The following is a 19,686-nucleotide window of genomic DNA, read 5'->3' on the forward strand; positions in this document are numbered from 1 at the left end:
CTTGAGTAAGTATATGTATGAGGCAGCACTTCGAATGGTAAATAGTTTTTAACCAACACATTAATTTGTATTTTGATTACAATCTTTGGAATGATGATTTAACCCGAATCCAAAAATCCCCTCCTTGTATGTACAGCGTCTTACTGTCACAAAAGCTTTCTGCTGACAGAACAACTGAAAGTCTATTGGGGATCATCTGGAGCCATACAACTAAATAATTTAAAAGCATATAAAATGTGTATATTTAGTCAGGACGCAAGAAGATATATGCACCAACCCATTTTGCACCAATCCATTTTGCAATATAATTATGGAATTAAAACTATACAAACCACCCATATTGTTGAGCATTTCTGTGTAAGACTAATACAGAAAGTGGTGTTCCCTTTCATTCCTTCCCATGGCTTTGCCTTAAAAGGATTTGGAGGAAGCAATTCAATTTCAAGTCTGACCTCTACAGGCAGGTAACAGGAATAGGTACTTTATTTTCACAAGTTTAAGAAAGCATGTACTGTACAGTACAGAAATGCTTGTGGATTTGCAGAAAGCTGTTCTTCCAAGCTAAGCCTCCCTGCCTATGCCATTATCATGACCTTTTGGTTTGATTTCAGTGCAATACTTAAAACCTCCACAAATGTTAGCCCATTTAATTTTATGAAAGGGTCAATTTTTTTAAAAAAATTAAATCAAGTCCCATATTTCTTTCTGCTTTCCTTTTATACCAAAGCAACCCTTTGTAGTTACAGAAACATATTTTGCTTTTAAATTGGTAACATAAATGTGCATTTTCCTCCCAGAACGCATGTTTTTAAATAGCCTGATTGTTACCACCTTTTTGTAATCATAACCAACTATTCTAACAAACTATCCTTTGTTGAGTGATTTGAGTCTCCCCTGTTCCCACAAACCTACAGCACATGTTGCCATAGTTACTCTGCATGTCTATTTACCACACAAGTGATCAAAGAAAGCAGACAACACACACATACACAAAAACCTTTCCCAGACTTCCTACTGGGTAATGTCCAGCCACTAATTAACTGATACACAGCCTATGGACTCCATCTACTTTTTCTTCCCTTATTATCCATCAAATACAACAGCAACATTCTCAGACACGAAGTACATTTTTCTTTCAGTCAGAGAAGCAGTACAAAAGGATGGGGAAACTCTCACTAAAAGCTGAGGTCAACGCTTTAAAGGAGATTTTCTTCTTCTTCTAGCAATAATTAAGTTACGGAATAGAAACAGTTCAGTAGGGAAACTGGAGGATATTAAAAGAATATACACAAAAGGGGGCAGACAATTGTAGGAGTGTGTGTAGTTAGGTTGCGTTCTTAGGCACACCTGTCTGTAAGTCCCAGCACACTTCATACGACTTCTGCTAGCCACCCATAGAACTAAGTTAAGCTAAACTAAGTGCTAAGTTTTACATTAATTTCTTCCTAATCCCCCACCTCCCCTCTCTGTTCAGTTCTCAGAATATTGTAGTCCTAAATACATCCACTTGCTAACAACCAAATTTTCTTCTATCTACTTGGAATCAGTGTGCTGGCTGGCTTCTTCCCACTTTCTGTCAAAGTCCATCGCAAAATACTGCTGAAATGCATCTCCAGTGCTGAAGGAGTTTGTAGAAAGTGGTGGGGATTTGTGAAAGCAAGCTACTCCCAACTTGCAATGAAATACTGTACCTAGTGTATAAGGTAAAGAGTTAGGGAGTCTTTAGAAGATCCCACACTGCCCTCTCCAGTTTTCAAGTAAACCGCTCCTGCTAGCATCCTTACTAAGCCTTGCGAATGCTTAACCCAAAGTTTGTGCTTTTAAATCTGTAACCTGCTTTTCCTCAAAAATGACATGGAAGATAAATATTAAAAGAGAATATAATCCTGAAAGAGGCACAGAGTTAACTGAGCATGCTATACGTGCTGCTTCAACTGCAGAAAACATCCTCCTGCCATTTCCTTGCATGACAAAAAGCAGGTTAGAGATTAGATGACCGTGTGGAAGCCTGACACATCTTCAAAGGAGCAAAAGTAGTTTTTCAAATGCCACATAGGTAGTTGAGTTTTCCATCACTGTCCACAGAGATATCATTCCTCCTATGTTTACAATTATCCCTGTAATAAATGTTGGTTCTTGCAACCTTTCATAGCACAGCATACTCATAACACATCAATCAATATTTTTAATATATTTAATGACTTGTGCCTTGCTTTTCCAATAATGTCCCAGGCAGTTGTTTAATCAAGGCTATATAGTTAGTTCTCTATAGAACCTCCAGGCTTGCTTCTGCTTTAGTGAAGGCTGAATCTTATCAGTATGGCTGGCAGCATATTACATTTCTGCAGCTAATTCTTGCTCTTCCAGACAGCACCCAGAAACAGATCTATGCCTTTCTGTCATTCTTGAGAATTTATATTTTACATTGGTCAAGATCATTTATCAGGGCAATATGGGGCCTCCATTTCATAGTAAGACACATCACTGTGCCTGAAAGTTAATAAATCCAAACTGTAGCATCATTGTTATGAGAAACTGGCTGGAAGATAACAGATAGCCTGTTTTTGTCCAAGTGTCATTTTATTTATTATACTTTTAATTTAAATTCAGAATTAGTTTTCAGTTTGCTCACATCTCTGGCTTTTGGTCACATTCATCTCATTGTATTTAACTCTCAGTTTTTGAATCCCTGTTAGTTCTTCAGCTCTGCAAACCTCCAATAAACATTAGAAAAAATGTCAGTCTCTGGATGTGCATGAACTGTTCCATCTGCTGAAGAATGCTAGCTGATTGATCTGCTGGTTTGATGGAATTTTGTTCAGTACACGAAGATAAACAGATATTTCACTAAAGGCTACTAAAAGAAGAAATAAGGCACACAAATGTGACCATCACAGTTCACTTCTAAGGCTGGTACACACCAAAGTTCAGTTAACCATACTTTGATACCACCACAGTATTACTTCTGAGTAAACATGCTTAGGACTGCGTTGCACACATTTACACAGAAGTAATTCATGTTCTGAATGAGATCCCTAGAAACTGTACTCAGGACTCCCCAACATAGGATTGCAACAAGTCCCACAGAACATTGGGGTGTGTGTGTTTACTTCCAAGTACAGAGCAAGTAAAAACATAAGTCTCTTGACAGCCTTAATAAGGAACTAATTTAAGTGGAGTATCCACACTGCTGATTCAGAATAGGGTCTGTTTCCTATACTGCAATCTTAAGATACAGGAGCACACTGTGGTGCTGCAAAAATATATAATCAGAATCCCTAATACATGCAACTGACTCCTGCTCAGACATGTGTACTGCAAATACACATCAAGATTCTCACGGCGCATGCCAGAAGTGTGAATTACACAATCAGATGAAACACTTCATATCCCTTTGCCATTCTGAGACCACTCTTGGGTCTTGTAATGCGAGATACGGCTCCAAGTGACAGGCATAGAAGGGACAGGTGCACCCGTGACTAGGGTGTTAATGAAGGAGCACATAAAGAGGGCCGTAAGTGTCTCTTTTTGCACAATTGACAAATACGAGCAATGTCAAGTGTACACAGGAAAGATACAATAGCTGTTCAGAATAGCTAAATTATCACCAGACTAAAACAAACAAAAAACCCAACCCTGAGCAGGGGAGTTAAGTGTATGTTGAGGTGGACAAGTCTAATGAGGCAAAAAACGTCTCGCTTGTTTCCTTTTGTGCTCATCAATACCACTTATGTGCATTTCATTACCACCATCAACCATTTCTTTTTAAACATCTTCCCTTCCTTATTACATTTTTTTTTTTTTTGCCTCCCTCTCCCTCAAAGCCATACTTTGCACATTTGTCATTTGCTTTTTAAAGGTCGCCTGGAACTTCATTTTAACTGGAAGTACCTTACTCAACATTTATGTAGAACGGAGTCCTGACTACTTTCGAAAGAGTACATATGAAATCTTTTTAAAAGTATCTTTAAGCTTCTTTCTTGAAAACTTCTCTTAGCCAAGCTCCCTCTGGTGGTTAAAATGAATCCCAGGATGCTCCAGGCACTGCGCGGAAAATGATCTGATTGAGCACAAGTAAATAAATTGCTTTCCTACAAGGCGAGCCAGCTCCACAAGTAGGCATCTCAGGGAAGCAATATTCCCAGAATTTCCCTCTCATTCTTGTTTGTGAAATTACTCTGATCACCATTAAAATACTCCTACAATCTTGTTTTCTGAAAATGGAAAGAATATGAGGGGTTTTATTGTCCATACAGGTGAAAAGTGTCTCTTTTCTTTACTCTTCGTGATTACAGAGTTAAGCAGATTCACAGTGCAATTGTGACAGTGTCTAAGCAACTCCTGCTGAATGCAATGGGACTTACTCCCAGGTAAGTAGGATTGCAGCCTCTGTCTTTCTCTCCGCCCCCCTCCACCTGCAACCCGCAAACAAAAAATACCTTCCAGGTATTGGCATCGTCCCAGTCAGTTGTTAATTAAATATGTAATTATCAAAAAGGAATCTTTAAAGAACAGCCCCCCCCCAATGAAAACTAAGACACAACAAAAATCTGCCATGGCACACACACACACATATATATATATATGCATATATATAAATCAAAAAACAACCATTTATCTGTCAGTACTGAAAACTTCACAAATTACAACAACAGTCTCTTTTGTTAGCACTTACATGTGCTAAACTGGAATGTGAATAGATAGCATTTCCCTTCGTTTAATAAATAAAACAACTGCAAGAGCTTAACGAGCAAAAGGTGTTGAAATATTAAAATAACGACGTTTGGGTAGAAATGCTATATAGGCTCAGCATTTGATGGCATGTTTGCAGGAGCCCAGCAACTTATGCTACTGTGGATTGTCACGAACAAAAGGTAGGAGCACAAGAGATGCGATGCCACCCATTTAAAGCTGAGCAAACGGGAGCTGACAAGGCAAATCCCGGGAAGGGGTCCTTTGCCATCACCCCCCCCCCAAAAAAAACCCCCCGATCGCCCTTGCCAATGACGTCACCAACTACCAGCTTTTTTGCCGGGGGGGGGGGTGTTGAATCCAGAAGGCAAAACTTGCAAAATCAGCTTCCAACTCAAAAATGACCCACAGCTCTACAGAATCAAGTAATTAAATGCGAATGATCAGCAACACCCAGTCCCCCTAACCCACCTCTCTGGGTTTCCCCCTTCGCTTCCTGCCTCCAGAGCAGCTATTGCCGCGTGTGTCTTACCTGCCTCATGTTTAGAATCCCATTATCCATCCAGCCAGAAACAGGAGAGTTTCAGGAGGAAACGAAATCCCATGCGCAGTTCCCAACAAGCCGGCAACTTTCCGCCTCCCTGCTCCTTCCGTATGTCCCCCGCTCGAGAGAGAGAGCGCGCTCGTCAAGACAATGTCAAGTTTCTCCACCTTGTTGTGCCCTCTCCTTGCTAGCCTATTGCAAGTCAGGAGAAGCGAGCCAACTGTCCGCCGAGCTCCTATTTCAAATCACAGCTCAGATATGTCGTAGTTGGCTGAATTAGGCCATGAAATAGCCTCACCAATCAGGAGAAGGGGGAGGGAGGAATCACACATAAAGGGCTGCCTACACGAGGATTAGGAAAGCTTTCAAGGATTTAAGAGGCTGAAAAGCAGCTGGAAACAGTGTCTCAGGCTACAAAGGGGGAAGTCAATTTGTGGTATGAGAGATTATTTTCATTCTTATCTAACTTCTCCGTGTCCACTCTTAACCTGAAAGGCTCCTGGGATACGCCAATGAAGTATTTGATTAAAAATAAAATGTTAAGCTGAAACTCAAGTGACAATCTCTCTCCTACACAACTGTGGCTATGAAAGGCGGAATTGCTTAACAAGCTCGAACAATGTTAATAAGAATGTGCATCGCATTTGCATAGCTACACCCTTCCCCGATAGCAATGCAGAGTGCTACACAAAAGAACGTGCACGTTTTACGACTGTAAAGTTTTCACCAGCAGATTATATACTTTCTTATATCCAGGATTCATACTAAATGGCAATAGCCTTGAGTAGCATTTTTAAAAGGTGTTTTAAAAAGAAAGGAACGAAAGTAATGCCCATAATTTATCCCCACATCTGTAGCAATAGATTCACACATTAAACAATCTAGAGAAAATTACTAGGGGATTTTATGCCCTTCTTGAAATGGGGTCTGTCTGCTCATTTTGTTTAGTCTCTCTGACCCCTGCTTTGAAGCTGAGTCTAGTATATGGCCTTTGGGTTGTTTACACTGTTCTTTTTTTAAAAAAAGAAGAAGAAGAGTGCACATAAATGTACACATTTAAACAAAAGTACTAAAACCCTCATCTCCCTTTTTACACTTTTCAGCTTTTAAGATCAGCTAAGAAATAGGCTGTTACGGTTCCACTCTAAATGGAAATCTGTCTTTTGATCTCTAGGTACAATCAAGCAAAACCGAAGTCTGAATAAAGGCTCATAATCATGGATTTGCTACAGCAATGACTGTACTTATCTAGCTGAGTAGTAAATCACTACCCAGAAAATGCCTCACAAGTCAGAAATCTCTTGCAGCTGAACAAAAATGTGTTAGAAGTATACTATCAACACTGAAATACCAGAGCCCAATAAATCTATTCCCTTTCTCTCTCTCTCTCTCCTTCAAGGTGCCTAAGCATGCAAAAATATGGAGAAACCCAGACAATTTATTAGTATTCCTATATATTATCCAGATTTCTGGGTGGGTGAGAATATATTATGAAACTTTCCTGTTTACTAAGGTTTTGACAGATGACACACAAGCTTACCACTCACAGCACAATATTTGACTCTGATAACATGGACATAACATGGATTTCCAGAGATGAGGTCAGGTTTGATATCCTGCAATAAAAGCCACTGTAAGAGTGTAAGAACAAAAAAGAAGTGTGCTGGATCAGGCCAAAAGTTCGCCTAATCCAGCATTCTGTTCCTACATTTGCAAACAAGATGCCTACAGGAATCCCAGAAACTGAACTTGAGCACAACTCTCCCACTTGTTCCCTCATCTACTGGTACCCAGAGGCATAAAGGCAAAGGGACCCCTGGCCGTTAGGTCCAGTCATGGATGACTCTGGGGTTGCGGCGCTCATCTCGTTTTATTGGCCGAGGGAGCCGGTGTACAGCTTCCGGGTCATGTGGCCAGCATGACTAAGCCGCTTCTGGTGAACCAGAGCAGTACATGGAAACGCCATTTACTTTCCCGCCAGAGCAATACCTATTTATCTACTTGCACTGCGTGCTTTCAAACTACTAGGTTGGTAGGAGCAGGGACGAACGACGGGAGCTCACCCTGTCACAGGGATTTGAACCACCGACCTTCTGATTGGCAAGCCCTAGGCTCTGTGGTTTAACCCACAGCGCCACCCACGTCCCACCCAGAGGTATACTGAGACCTAAATAGCCTCAGACCTGTATATCTGGAGTGTCTCCACCATCGTTCAGTCTGGACACTGAGGTCTAGTTCCAAGGGCCTACTGGCAGGTCCCTCGCTGCAAGAATTGTGAATGCCGAAGTTCAAGAAATAGCAATCATATCACACTGATTTACAAGATGAATGGGGCAAATCAAGAGTCCCTGGCCTTGTCAGGAGTTACTGACTCTTTCAGCACATTTCCACCAGAGATTCCTGCCCAAGCTTTAAGAGTCTGAAGTGAGAACAGGGGTGGCTATCTGAGGACTAATCATTTGAACAGGCTCTTAGTGAAAAGGGGGGCAGGGAGGGGCAGCTGCCCCCCAATCAATAAAATTCAATAGATACATAGCAAACTGAGGTTCTACTCCCCCTAAAAAAAAGGCCTGCCTCCCCTAACAAAAATCCTGGCTACACCCATGTGTGTTTAACAGTCTTATTACTCTTCCTGCCACAAATTTATAATCCTGCCTTTCAAGGAACAGGGAGACTAGGAGCTGATGGAGTCAAAAGAGGATCTTTACATTAAACAGATACTGTTATTCCCAGGACACATAATCTGTAGCACCTTCCAATCTGAGAATGACTTGAAGAAAGATGTATCTCTTGCCTTCTTCTTCTTTTTTTCTCCTCTTAGGAAAAATGGACTTCCCTTCCTTTCATGCAGTCAGAACAGAAATAAAATTCTCTAGAGAAAACTAGAGCCTTTGAGATGACATCTGTATCCTATTTTCTTCATGGTCCCTCTGCCTTTACTTTTTCCTCCTTCTTGACTTTTCACTATGTTGTATCCATTAAGGTTCACTGAACTTTGGAAAGCTGCAAGCTATTGCATGTCATGCAGGGTAAAACTGCTGAGGCAGCTATTTTTATGTGGCCAACCAAGTCTCAGCACTTTGATGCGACAGTATTTAGATGTAGGTGGCATACTTGAAAGCAGACATTTAACCATTATAATTACTCTGTTTATCCTTGGTGGCAGATGGAAACATATCTACAATATATTTCCATGTGCCTAATCATCAGTATTAGTCAGCACTGTTTTTCCATGTTAAAATTACCATTCACTGATGTCAATAATGGAGTAGTTCTAAGAGGTTGGGGGTAAAAGATGTGGGTTTGTGTCAGCAGTTGTTCAACAGTAAAACAATTGATGTCAGGTGAAGTTAACTTTTTATTCAAATAAACCAAAACAGCACAGGGTTAGTAATCACAGCAACTCTCCCCAGTAGGTATTTCCTCAATGAGGCAATTGCGAGGACTGAAGTTCCCCGTCTTCCCACTGCTCTCTAAGACTCCTCCCCTGGGGTCCTCATTCAGCAGCCTAAGGCTTCTTTGCCTGGCCTCTGTTTGTTCTGCCCTCTTCATTTCTCTGCATGTTCTGGGAGAGCAGGGTTGGGGAGCTAGTCACAGCAGGTGGGAGAGACTCCCTTCTTCCATAGCCTGCCTCATCTCGGTCTCCTGCCACCCCCTCCTCTCCTGTCTCCGAGTCTGGACTGCCCTCTGCCACAGCTCTTCCTGCTCACTAAACCCTGTTACCTCTTTTCAGTTTCCTACCACTCCTCTGCATCCAGCCAGTCCCTGACAGCTGGAGGGAATTCTAAAATTAGATGAGAATGTGGCAGATCCACTGCCTGCTGTGGCTGCCACTGCTCAGTGATTGCTTAATTATACAGGAATTTCTGTCTTTCCTGGCTGGTGCTTACACATTACTCAGGGTGGCCTTAAGACAATTTAAATGTGACAATGTTATAAAACAAAATTAAAAGACATTAGAAATGTCTGACACAGGTGGACACCACAGATAAAACATTACTTTTACAACAGCTGCTTAGCACACAAAAGTTTGCCAGAATGTCTTTGCCACCTGGCAAAAGGCAGCCAGAGAGAGAGCGTCCAAGCTTTATGGAACAAGGTGTTCCAAAGTATTTGGTGCAGCGAGTGTTTCTGACATTGTTTCAGTTCCCTCACACAGGATTTTCTTTCTTTTACCCAGCAGATTGGCTGTATCCTTCCTCTGCCCTCTTTTTCTAGTGAGACTGCCAACTAAAAGATCAATCTATGGAAAATTACCAGTATCATATTGGATGGATGACATTTTATTGTCCTTCTCCAAAACTTAGGCTTTCATAGTGCCCTCTTATGGTCAAATTCGTGTCTGACAATTCTTAGAAGAGGGATTTGTTATTTTTTTCTTTGCAGCTCAGAATTTAAGTTTACTTTCACAAGGGGGACGTAACTACAGAATGATGGAGGAGAAATATACCTCTGTGGTGACTTCACTGGAAATAATTGTGTAAATTGTCCCTTGTAATTGGAAGAAATTATGCTATTTATTTATTCATCCATTCACTATATTCAGCTAGCCAGTGCACAAAGCAATACAATGTTAATTAAAAATACAATATAAAGCAATGCAAAATTAATTGAAATAAACTGAAATGCAATTTAAAACTGAGAGGGCCAGGCTGAGAAGCGTACATTGTTTAAATGGCCTAGGATAATAGAAAAGTCTTCAGCTGGTTGTTTGTATTTAACGAAACTTATATACCACTTGGTTGTATCAAAACCTCTAAGTGGAGATGATTTCCTAGTATACCAAGTACTACATGTGCTTTGATATGTACTCCTTTGTGTGCAGGCTTTAGTGACAAGAGCACCTCTGTACTCAACAAGCAGAGCTGTCCCATCATTAAAATGAATGAGGATGCCCTTGTGCATAAGGGGCATTGTGCATAGCAGATTTTGCCTGCCAAGGAGCTGCTGGATCTGGGCCTTATCAAACAGGACCTTGAATTCAGTAGATTGCAACAGGGGCTTAACTTATGATTTACCAAGGTATCATTGAATTGCTTTCCAAAATAACACGGTTGTTGTCATAGGGCTAGGGAAATGGAGATGAGAATTTCCAATTCTCAGGGCAGCCACTAAAGCAAAAAGCACAACCGCCATAAATTAGCACTTAAGGATCAGAGGAGAATCATGCCTCCCCCTCCTGAGCTATACCAGATGTATAACGACTGGAGCTCAGGATGTGAGAGTGGGGAGCGAGAATTTTTTTCACCTGACTTACATTTGTTCCATCTCATATTTTTAAAAGAAAGTGTGCGTTTCAAAAGCAGAAATGGGAGAGAACCGGACAATTAAACCTTTCCAAAGTGTAAAAACTGTGAATGGTGGGGAGGAAGGAGGGGAAACAGAAAGATTTCCACTGACCATTCTACTTACATCTAGTGACTTAACCCCCCCCCAAAAAAAACCTTGCCATTTGCATTTCTACCATTGAAACCAGACTGAATGAAATACAATATAAACTGACCTTATTCTCTTCATCTGTGATTTTGGAAATAGCACCCTGAAGAAAAGGATATTCTTGCTGCAGTCCTATATCTACTTACCCACTGAATGCACTCATTTGACTTCCGAGTAGATATGCACAAGACTGCACTCTCATTTCTCAAGCAGCATTAATATGAGCAGAATATGTAAGTTGTTCAAAAGAGAAGATAATTAATATTTGAACTATAATTTGAAAGCATGATGAGAGCATGGATTTTGTAAGGAGATTAAAATAAAACTTGGACAAATGTAACCCATAAAGTAACAGAATGTTCCTAAATGGGTTAGGGGAAGTTAAGTGACACTCACTGCTTCCAGTGCCCTGCTGGCTCTCTTCAGCTAGGGTGGGAGTTGGGGACAGGTTTGCTTAACTTAAGCAAAATTGGCTGTTTCTAAAATAGGGAGCCTATGGAATCTTGCTAAATTAAAATTCAAGCTCACTGTTCAGTATTGGCATCCACCTGTCTCAAGAGAGAATGCAGTGTGCCTCTGGGAGTGAAGTCAAACTGCTGTGTTAGCAGCATGGAAGTGACCTTTCCGGGGTGCAAGCCTGGGCAGTGTTTTATGGAAGTTCTGGGCTGCCCTGATGACAACCCCCCTTTCAACCTCGCTGATATTGTCCAAAGGAAAGCAGAGCAATATGTTTGGCACCAGTTGGACTTCAGGAATTGCTGGAAGGAGCCACCCAACCATCTTAGGGAATTCACTCTGGATCTGTGTAGGGTTTACTCCTTAGCCTTCCCCCCACTCCACTCCCAAAGATATCCCACAAGGCAGTGGTGGTTTGGGATCAGAGTTTCCCTTCTCTTAGATGGGCCACCTTTCCAGGTTGATGAGCCCCATCTGCCTCACACTTCCCTCTACAGCAGCCTTTCTCAACCTGTGTGTCCCCAGATGTTGTTGAACTACAACTCCCATCACCCCTAGCTAGCAAGGCCAGAGCTCAGGGATGATGGGAGTTGCAGTCCAACAACATCTGGGGATACACAGGTTGAGAACCGCTGCTATACAGCATGTACAGAAACTGCCTTCTTGACCATCTGACCCACTATTGGTCTTATCCACGCAATCTGCCAGATCCTGCCTTTGCATGCAGGATAAGTCCCTAATTCACTGAGGGTTTGAGATCCATCAGACACCCATCTGGTTTAGCCAGCCAGTCAAAGCTGTTCTGGGGTGTGGTCACTGTCACATGCTGACAGATTCTAGGAGCCACATGTGAGAGCTGAGTGCAGGGTGGACACCAAAGGTGGACAAACTACCCTAGAAGGAGCATGATGTGTCCTTCACCAGAGGTACTACCTCTTTCCTAATATCCGAAGGTTGCAAATACATAAGAGCACCAGAAATATAGCACTTGAGCTCATTCACACTTGAACCCATGGTTTCTTGGAATGACAACATAAGAATACAGTCCTGAAATCATGTCTGAAAATGCATGAAGTTGAATTTGTGGGAGTGGTCGTAGGATGATCAATATTAATTTACATAATGCTATTCCAATTTGTTTACCTAACATAACTGAGAAAAGTTCTTTCCCTACTTACATTAATGCATGTATTTTCTTTAAAAATAAATCTGTGCTAGTACCAGCAAAAAAATATTTTTGGCATTTTTATTAAAAGGTTTTTAACACATGGAAGTGTTGGCTACATTTCCTTTCATTGCCTGTGTTTCTCTGGACAGATATCCAATCCTTTAGATTCCAGAGTCTGGTTAAAATTCATGTGGATTAAATTAGGCACAGGAAGTTTCTGATATTATATTCCCACAGCGTAATGAAATGGAGTGCATTAAATTTAAGCAAACCAATAAAAACACACACAACATGATAGAGTTCAAACCATATTGCCTAATCTCATGGTTTCCAAAAGGTAAGAAAAGCCATTTCATGTCACCCTAGGTCTTTGCTAATAGATGCGTAGGTATTAAGCAAAAGTAAAGAATAAAAACAGACCATTCTTAAAATAATTAGAATAAACAGAAATGGAAAAGGGGGGGCATAGAAAATACACTGGAAATATTACTATTCCTCAAGGAATCTAAAATGGTCATGAGGGTCTCTTTTGCTTTCTCCTTCACCTGAAGTCCTAACAGGTACAGTCTTATCAAACAAATAAAAAGGTTTTCATAGTAAGACTTAACAGTAAGAACACGTTCACAAATAGGCTTCCTCGTCTGACAGAATAACAACAAAATCAAGAAATGCCATAGCATCCCCTTATAACTTCAAGCAATCCTGGAAAAGGAGGAAGTGTAGTATTTTTGTTTTATTGTGTTCTCAGGCTAATAAACTGGCAGTGCCTTTTGCAACAAAAACATTCAACATCCTGCTCTGCTTCATTTGTTTTGAAATACTAGGAAATAGTGGTACAGACAATCCCGGCTATAGGTGCAACTTCCAAACTGTGGGAAAATGGCTTTGTTCCAGGCAGTTTACTCTTTTCCTGAGCCCTTCACCCATCTAGACATCCCATAGTTTGGTCACCTATTGTGGCAATTGGATCCATGTCCCAGCACAGTGGACAAGGAAGACACATGATGGAAGGGACATGTAAACTTTGGATAGTATGGTAGTCATCCAGTCATCTAATTTTTCTCGTCTACTTGGTCAACATCAAACTCACATTCTCTATTATGTAAAAGCAATTCTATATTTATGGCCAGCTTTGGGGGACGCCGGGGGTGGGGAGGCAGGGAGAAGAAATTCAACAGCAACAGCAACATAGATTTTGATTTCACAACCACATAATATTGCAAATCAACCTATTTTAATAACCTGAGGATGAAGTATTTTAATTTCCTTCACCGGGCTCCGTCATACCATCATCATCATCATCATCATAACCTAAGTAACTAAGAAACTTGCTCAGAATTTTACCATCTCTGTTCTTTTTTCCTTTTACAGCTGCTCTTCCCACACTGCTTAATAAACTTTCTGTTCCCAAGAATAGACATCTTTAGCAAGCCTGATCTTGCATTCCTTGTATCAACAAAACTCTTTATTGACTGACCTCTGTGTGCATTATGAGGGCACTCTCAAGACGTGGCATACACAATCTTGTGTGCCTTTCTGTGAATGTGTAAACATGCACATTTAAACAATCTGCCTCCCCCCCCCCTTCACAGGACTTATCAACAGATCCAGTGAATGGGACAGTTACTACAATGCAAGAAGTACATGATCATCCCTAATGCACAAGGATAAGAAATAGCACCGTAACAACAATGCAAAGCATTATACTCTTCCAGTGTGAATAGAGTGCAAATTATTTCACCTGTACAGTATACTACCCAACATTATTATAAGCAGGACACCACAGAACAAAAAAGAGGTGGCTGGTAATGGGGAGGAGGAAGCAGATCTTAGAAAAGTAACTTGTCATACTGCAACAACATAAAATTAAGCAAAATTATAGCCATACCTGGACACACGGCTCATTGATTTCAATAGGCATCCACCTTCATATAAATGCCTTGGGCTTAGCTGCTGAGAAGATTGCTAGGATATTTCTCCACTACATTTACAAATGAAGGTAGGTCAGGAGGAAGAAAGAGGCCAAAATGCTACCGCAGGCGCACAAAGGTTTATGGCACAGCCAGTAAAAATTTCAAGTAGAGATAAATGATGTTTGGAGATCCAAGCCAGAATCAGTTGCTATGCTTTAGAGTTTAGGATATGATGGAGCTTGTTGCTGTTAACTACTTTCAAAATGTGGAAGATAAAGCAGGTAAATGTTTTCAAGTTAGGTATCCAAATCTACCAGACTCATTCATTCATGAGCTAGTTGCTTAAGCTATTACAATCTGGAAAACATTTTTATGAATCCTCATATATAAAATCTCCCCATCCCTTCCTCCCATAAATTCAGGGTGGTGTAGATATCATTACATCATTTATTCTCACCAAAATAATAATAATAAAAGATAGAAATGTTTGGTAGAAAAAGACACTTGTCCCATGTTACACAGCCGCCTTACGACCAAACAGAGATCCACACTACAGTGAGGTTGCCATCATTTGAATCCAAACATTATGGGCTTGGGGGTGCAGAGATCATAGGCAACTGGGGGTGAACTTGGGAGAAGGGAGGGGAAACCTAGCATTTTCAAGAAGACTTTATTCATTGTGTAGGCAAGGAAATAAGCCCAGTCGTTTTTGGTGGGTTTGGGGATAGAATCCACAATGCAGAATGCATCTTTTGCCTTCCATTTCCTTATTCCATTTCCTTATTTTAATCTAGGAACATAAACACCTTAAATGGAGTCAGAGCATCAGTTCATCTAGCCTGGTGTTGCCCATATGGTGTTTGTACATACTGCTAAGCCAAAGCATGGCTTGGTAAATGAACATGGGATTTCCTGGAGAGACAACATTCCCCAGTCCTTTTAGTTCAGTGTAGCATGGCAGGGTCATCGAAACCTGGGATCATACTTAAGCTCCTTAACCACAGTCTATAGGCAAAGTTTGGCTTACCATGCTGTGTGAACTAGACCACTGACAATCCTCCAGTTAAACGTTATATAAAGTCAAGCTTTATATAAACAGAGAAATACAAATATTTGTGTGCAAAAATGAATGTACAGTTGAAACTTTGTGTGAGGTATGAAATCACTAGTCAGTATCTCCTATTTGCAATATTAGATACTGTAAGTAACCTGGTGCCCTTTACCATTTGTAAACTACTTTGAGGTTTCCTTTACAATCAAGTGGCACATTTTGTTAAAGAAAATGAATAAATATATTTACAGGGCTGTTGTAAACCTTTTTAAGGCAATGTGAAGAACACATTAAATCATTTAATAGTTGCTAAGGATTCTTAATGGAGCAGGAACCGGTAAGCCACTCCTGTATCCCTGCCAAAAAAAACTCCATGGACAAAGGAGGCAGTGGAAGACAGGAGTGCCTGGCGTGCTCTGGTCCATGGGGTCACGAAGAGTCGGACACAACTAAACAACTAAACAACAAGGATTCTAAATAATGTCATATCATTTCCTGTTGTGCTGTTATCCACCTCAAATTCTAAGCACTACTTTTAAAACTATTGTGGCATTTTGATGCACATTTCATTAAGAAGTTGCTGTTTTTCAAGCACATTCATATCCCTTGGTACAGAGGTTGCTATAGTTACTATGTTCTATATGACACCATATACTAAGCAGATGTACGAAGCCTATGTGCATATCCATTTTCATTATAAATTAATTCTTTAACTACTGGCTCCAAAAGGCTCCACTCTCTTCTTCTCCCCACCCTTGAAAGAATTTCCAGAACTTTTAGGTCTTCTTTCTGAATGTCACTTTTTAACATTGCTTATCCATTAAGTCAAGGGAGAATTCTGTGGCTTCTTTTGTACGTAGGAAAAAAGTAGGGAAGCTAGTGAACTCATTATCAAGAGAGTTTATAATTAAATTGAAGAATGAGTGAATCACTGGCTGCACTGAAAAAGCGCCTTCTTTTTCCAAAGGGTTTAATGAATCATAGAAAGATGTTTACAAGGCCCTATTCTGAACAAAGTGCTCCATGTTAGCATGGCAATGGACCATGTCACTTTTAATAGCTTGAACCTTTCTTCTTCTCTTTTTAAACGAACCATTATGGCTGTTCTATGTTGCTCATCCAACCAACAACTGATTCACCTGGTTTGCATTTTAAATCGCTGGACCTGAAGGTGATATTTAGGAAATCTACTGTCAGACGTGCAAACTGTGAGGAAAGAAAAAATGTCACACTAAATCATGACAGATTAATACAGTATTATTCATGGGCATATGCTTTCATACCGTCGGAAAGTCATGCTTAAGTAAGTTGCTTTTACACTAACAATATGTGGCAATTGTTCTCCTTGCCGTCGTTGGGAGCCATTGAAGCTACATGCTTTTCAGTCCCATTGATTTTAAATAGAAGGGGAATTTGAGTAGGAAATGGGGTTTCATATGTGGGTTTAGATCATGGGTAGGCAAACTAAGGCCCAGGGGCCGGATGTGGCCCAATCACCTTCTAAATCTGGCCCGTGGATGGTCTGGGAATGTGTGTTTTTACATGAGTAGAATGTGTGCTTTTATTTAAAATGTATCTCTGGGTTATTTGTGGGGCACAGGAATTCGTTCATTTATTTTTTTTCAAAATCTAGTCCGCCCCCCCCCCCCAAGGTCTGAGGGACAGATTGCTGACTCTTGGTTTAGATGCAGTTGTTCAAATGTTGGCTTGGTCCTCTGGCGAATAACCACTTCCTAAATCCTGCTGAGCTTGCACTGACCAGACCAGATGGTCTGGGCATCATCTGCTTCCCCCTTCTATTTTTATTTCTTTAAAAAAAATCCCTCTCATCATTTACATGGGAAGAAAATAACTACGCCAACTCCCCAACCACCATAGTTTCTCTCCCATGTGGTGTGTCTGGGGAATGGAAGGCCTCTCTCTCAATCTGCTCCTGCGTGCCCCTTTTCTTCTCAGATACATTAGGAGTTATGATGGTGGAGCTTTCCACCACTCCACTCAGGAGGTCTCCAGCAGGGGACTTTCTTCTCCACCAATGGACCTCCCACTCCACTGGCAGAGATGGAGATACTCAATATTCTTCATTCACCCCCCCCCCCCGAGGAGTTTTGGATTGCTCTCTGTGTCAATGAAAATGTGTATTTTATTAGGTTTGTTAAAAATATGAACAAAACATTTTGCTTAATCTCTGTCAGTCTCTACTGAGTAATTAGTACCTGTAGCATTCATTTCATATATTTATTCTGTTATGAATATTAACTGGCATTGATCCCCTTAAATAATTATTTTGCATCACTGCCTTTTGTCATGAAGAAATGTAGAAGACTGCATTCGCCAAACAAAGAAACACTTTCTAAACAGTGAAATTAAAGAATCGAAACTATGCCATTCTAGCAATTGGTGAATAACTACTCACATAAATTAACCCACTGAAGTATATGAGCCTGCCACCATGAATACAACTATAGTCATCTTTCAATATTCAAAGGATCATTTTCCAAATTTGTACAAAATAATTGCACAGCATATCCTAAAATGGGACAGGTTTCATGTTAAACAAATTACTTTTAAAAAAGCATTAACCAGCAGCCCAAGAGGATTATATGCTTAACAGAAATGAGTAGTAAACATGCAACCACTTTATTTTAAACCCAAAATAGCCAGTATATTTCTTGCATCAAAATTAAAGTTTAAAATATTTTTGTGATACAGTGAACCATGTTAAAAATGGCCATGTATTCAATTTTTTTTTTTTTTTACATTTTAAAGTGAATATTTTTCATTTACCAACAATTAACCCCTCTGTACTGATCTCTTTTTAAAAACTCTCTCCTGGAGAGAGAGGGTTTGTCATCCTTCCTCCTATCAGTTTCTTCCTGTGGCTCACAGAGTGTTTTGAGGTTGCTACTGAAATTGTCAACGGTAGTCCTAGGCGACAAAAGTGCAGAATGAGGAATGCAGTCTATAGCTTACAAAAGACTTTCGTTTCACAACACATAAATTGGCTATCATTCTGCTGCTTATGTTTCTAGTGTTAGCATCCATTTTCTTCCAAGTCATTGTGAAGCAAAGCTGTGCAGAGACAAGAAATAAGACTACTCTGGAGGAAAAACTTGTAAAAGTAGCCACAAATACCCATAAAACAAAAATGGCTATAGAATCATTGAAGGGGGGAATTTATAAAATGTACTTTATAAAAGAGGTTTTATATCCGGAAGGAGGTCAGTTTTCAAAGATCATTTACAAGAATGTAAGAAAAATATGAGACTGCAAACAAGGTGAATTGGATAGTTGAGTCTGCCGTTGTTCCTTTATGCCTCTTTATACAAGATAATTAATGACCGCAAAGAGAAGACCACCAAGGACTGCACTGCTGTTTTATAGGAGAAATAATTCAAAAAAGTGGCAGAACATCCTATCTTTATTCTTTTACCACACAGATTTTAATCCTCAGGGAGCTAGTCTGGTGGTGTCTGAGCAGCCTCTGGTGGCCATTAATAAATATCATCTGTTCTTATGACAGCTCTCGACCAGAAGGTCTTTCAGAATTGAAGCTATTAACTGGCTTTGCTGAAATGCAATTCAGAAATAAGATTAAAACAAACACACACCAAATTTGCCATTCCAAGGCACAGATGACTTAGAAAGGTAATTTTAACATAAATTTTATTTGTTGCAATTTGATTTTGTTTTCTCTTATGTTTATATTAAAATATATTTTATTTTTCTGTATGCTAAAAATCAAATGATTATTTTTAAAAAAATGTTAAGTATATATGAAATATATTCATAGTAGTATTCATCTATTAGTATCTTCCAAATGCTGCTTTTTTAAACCGAACACTGAAAAGGTTCAGCAGAAAAGAAAGCTCTCTAAGAACTTTGGGATCAGGTAAGTCGCTTCTTTCAGGGGCTGAAGTCAGGCTGTACTTGGATCTGGTGTGAACCACTGATCCATTTTTGTCCAAGAGAGTTAGAGTTGCATATAGCACTTGAAATCACAACTGACAATTTAGACCGACACACAGACATGTGCACACACCAGATCGGCAGCTTTTCCAACGCTCTCTTTGTATTAACTTGAAAAATTATTTGACTTTCCCCTTATTGAGTTGGAAAAACGTGGATAATTTTTCCAAGCCAATCTGAGGGCTTGGGAAAATACCCACTCAGCTTCTTTACAAGCCTTCAGCAGCTTCCCAGCCCGTCCCTCATTTCATCAAAACCTTTTCCCGCTTTTAGGAAGAATGGCAGATGAAGGTGAATGACTATATGGAACTGGTGGAAATGACTGGCAGAATCCGAGACCAGGGAGAAGAGTCGGTGGAAGAAGATTGGAAGAAATTTAAAGACTATTTACAGAAATATTGTAAAATTAATGAATGTTAGAACGATGCTGGATAGAAACTAAGGGGTTTTTAGCTGC

The 19,686-nt window shown here is 40.2% G+C and overlaps 1 protein-coding gene across 4 annotated transcripts in view; it reads right to left on the bottom strand.

Annotated features, from left to right (window-relative positions):
• Window positions 1–19,686, bottom strand: part of MID1 (midline 1) — a 285,842-nt gene that overhangs the window by 101,606 nt on the left and 164,550 nt on the right. The window contains exon 1 of one of the 4 annotated variants that reach the window (XM_081197051.1): window positions 5,229–5,488. The exons of 2 other annotated variants lie outside the window; for them this stretch is intronic. The gene's annotated coding sequence lies outside the window, so the exon portion shown is untranslated. Of the gene's footprint in view, window positions 1–5,224; window positions 5,489–19,686 lie in introns of those variants that run through there. One more of the 4 variants, XM_081197047.1, reaches the window with a different exon arrangement.

Source organism: Podarcis bocagei (assembly GCF_964188305.1).
Source record: "Podarcis bocagei genome assembly, chromosome: 6".
NCBI lineage: Eukaryota > Metazoa > Chordata > Lepidosauria > Squamata > Lacertidae > Podarcis > Podarcis bocagei.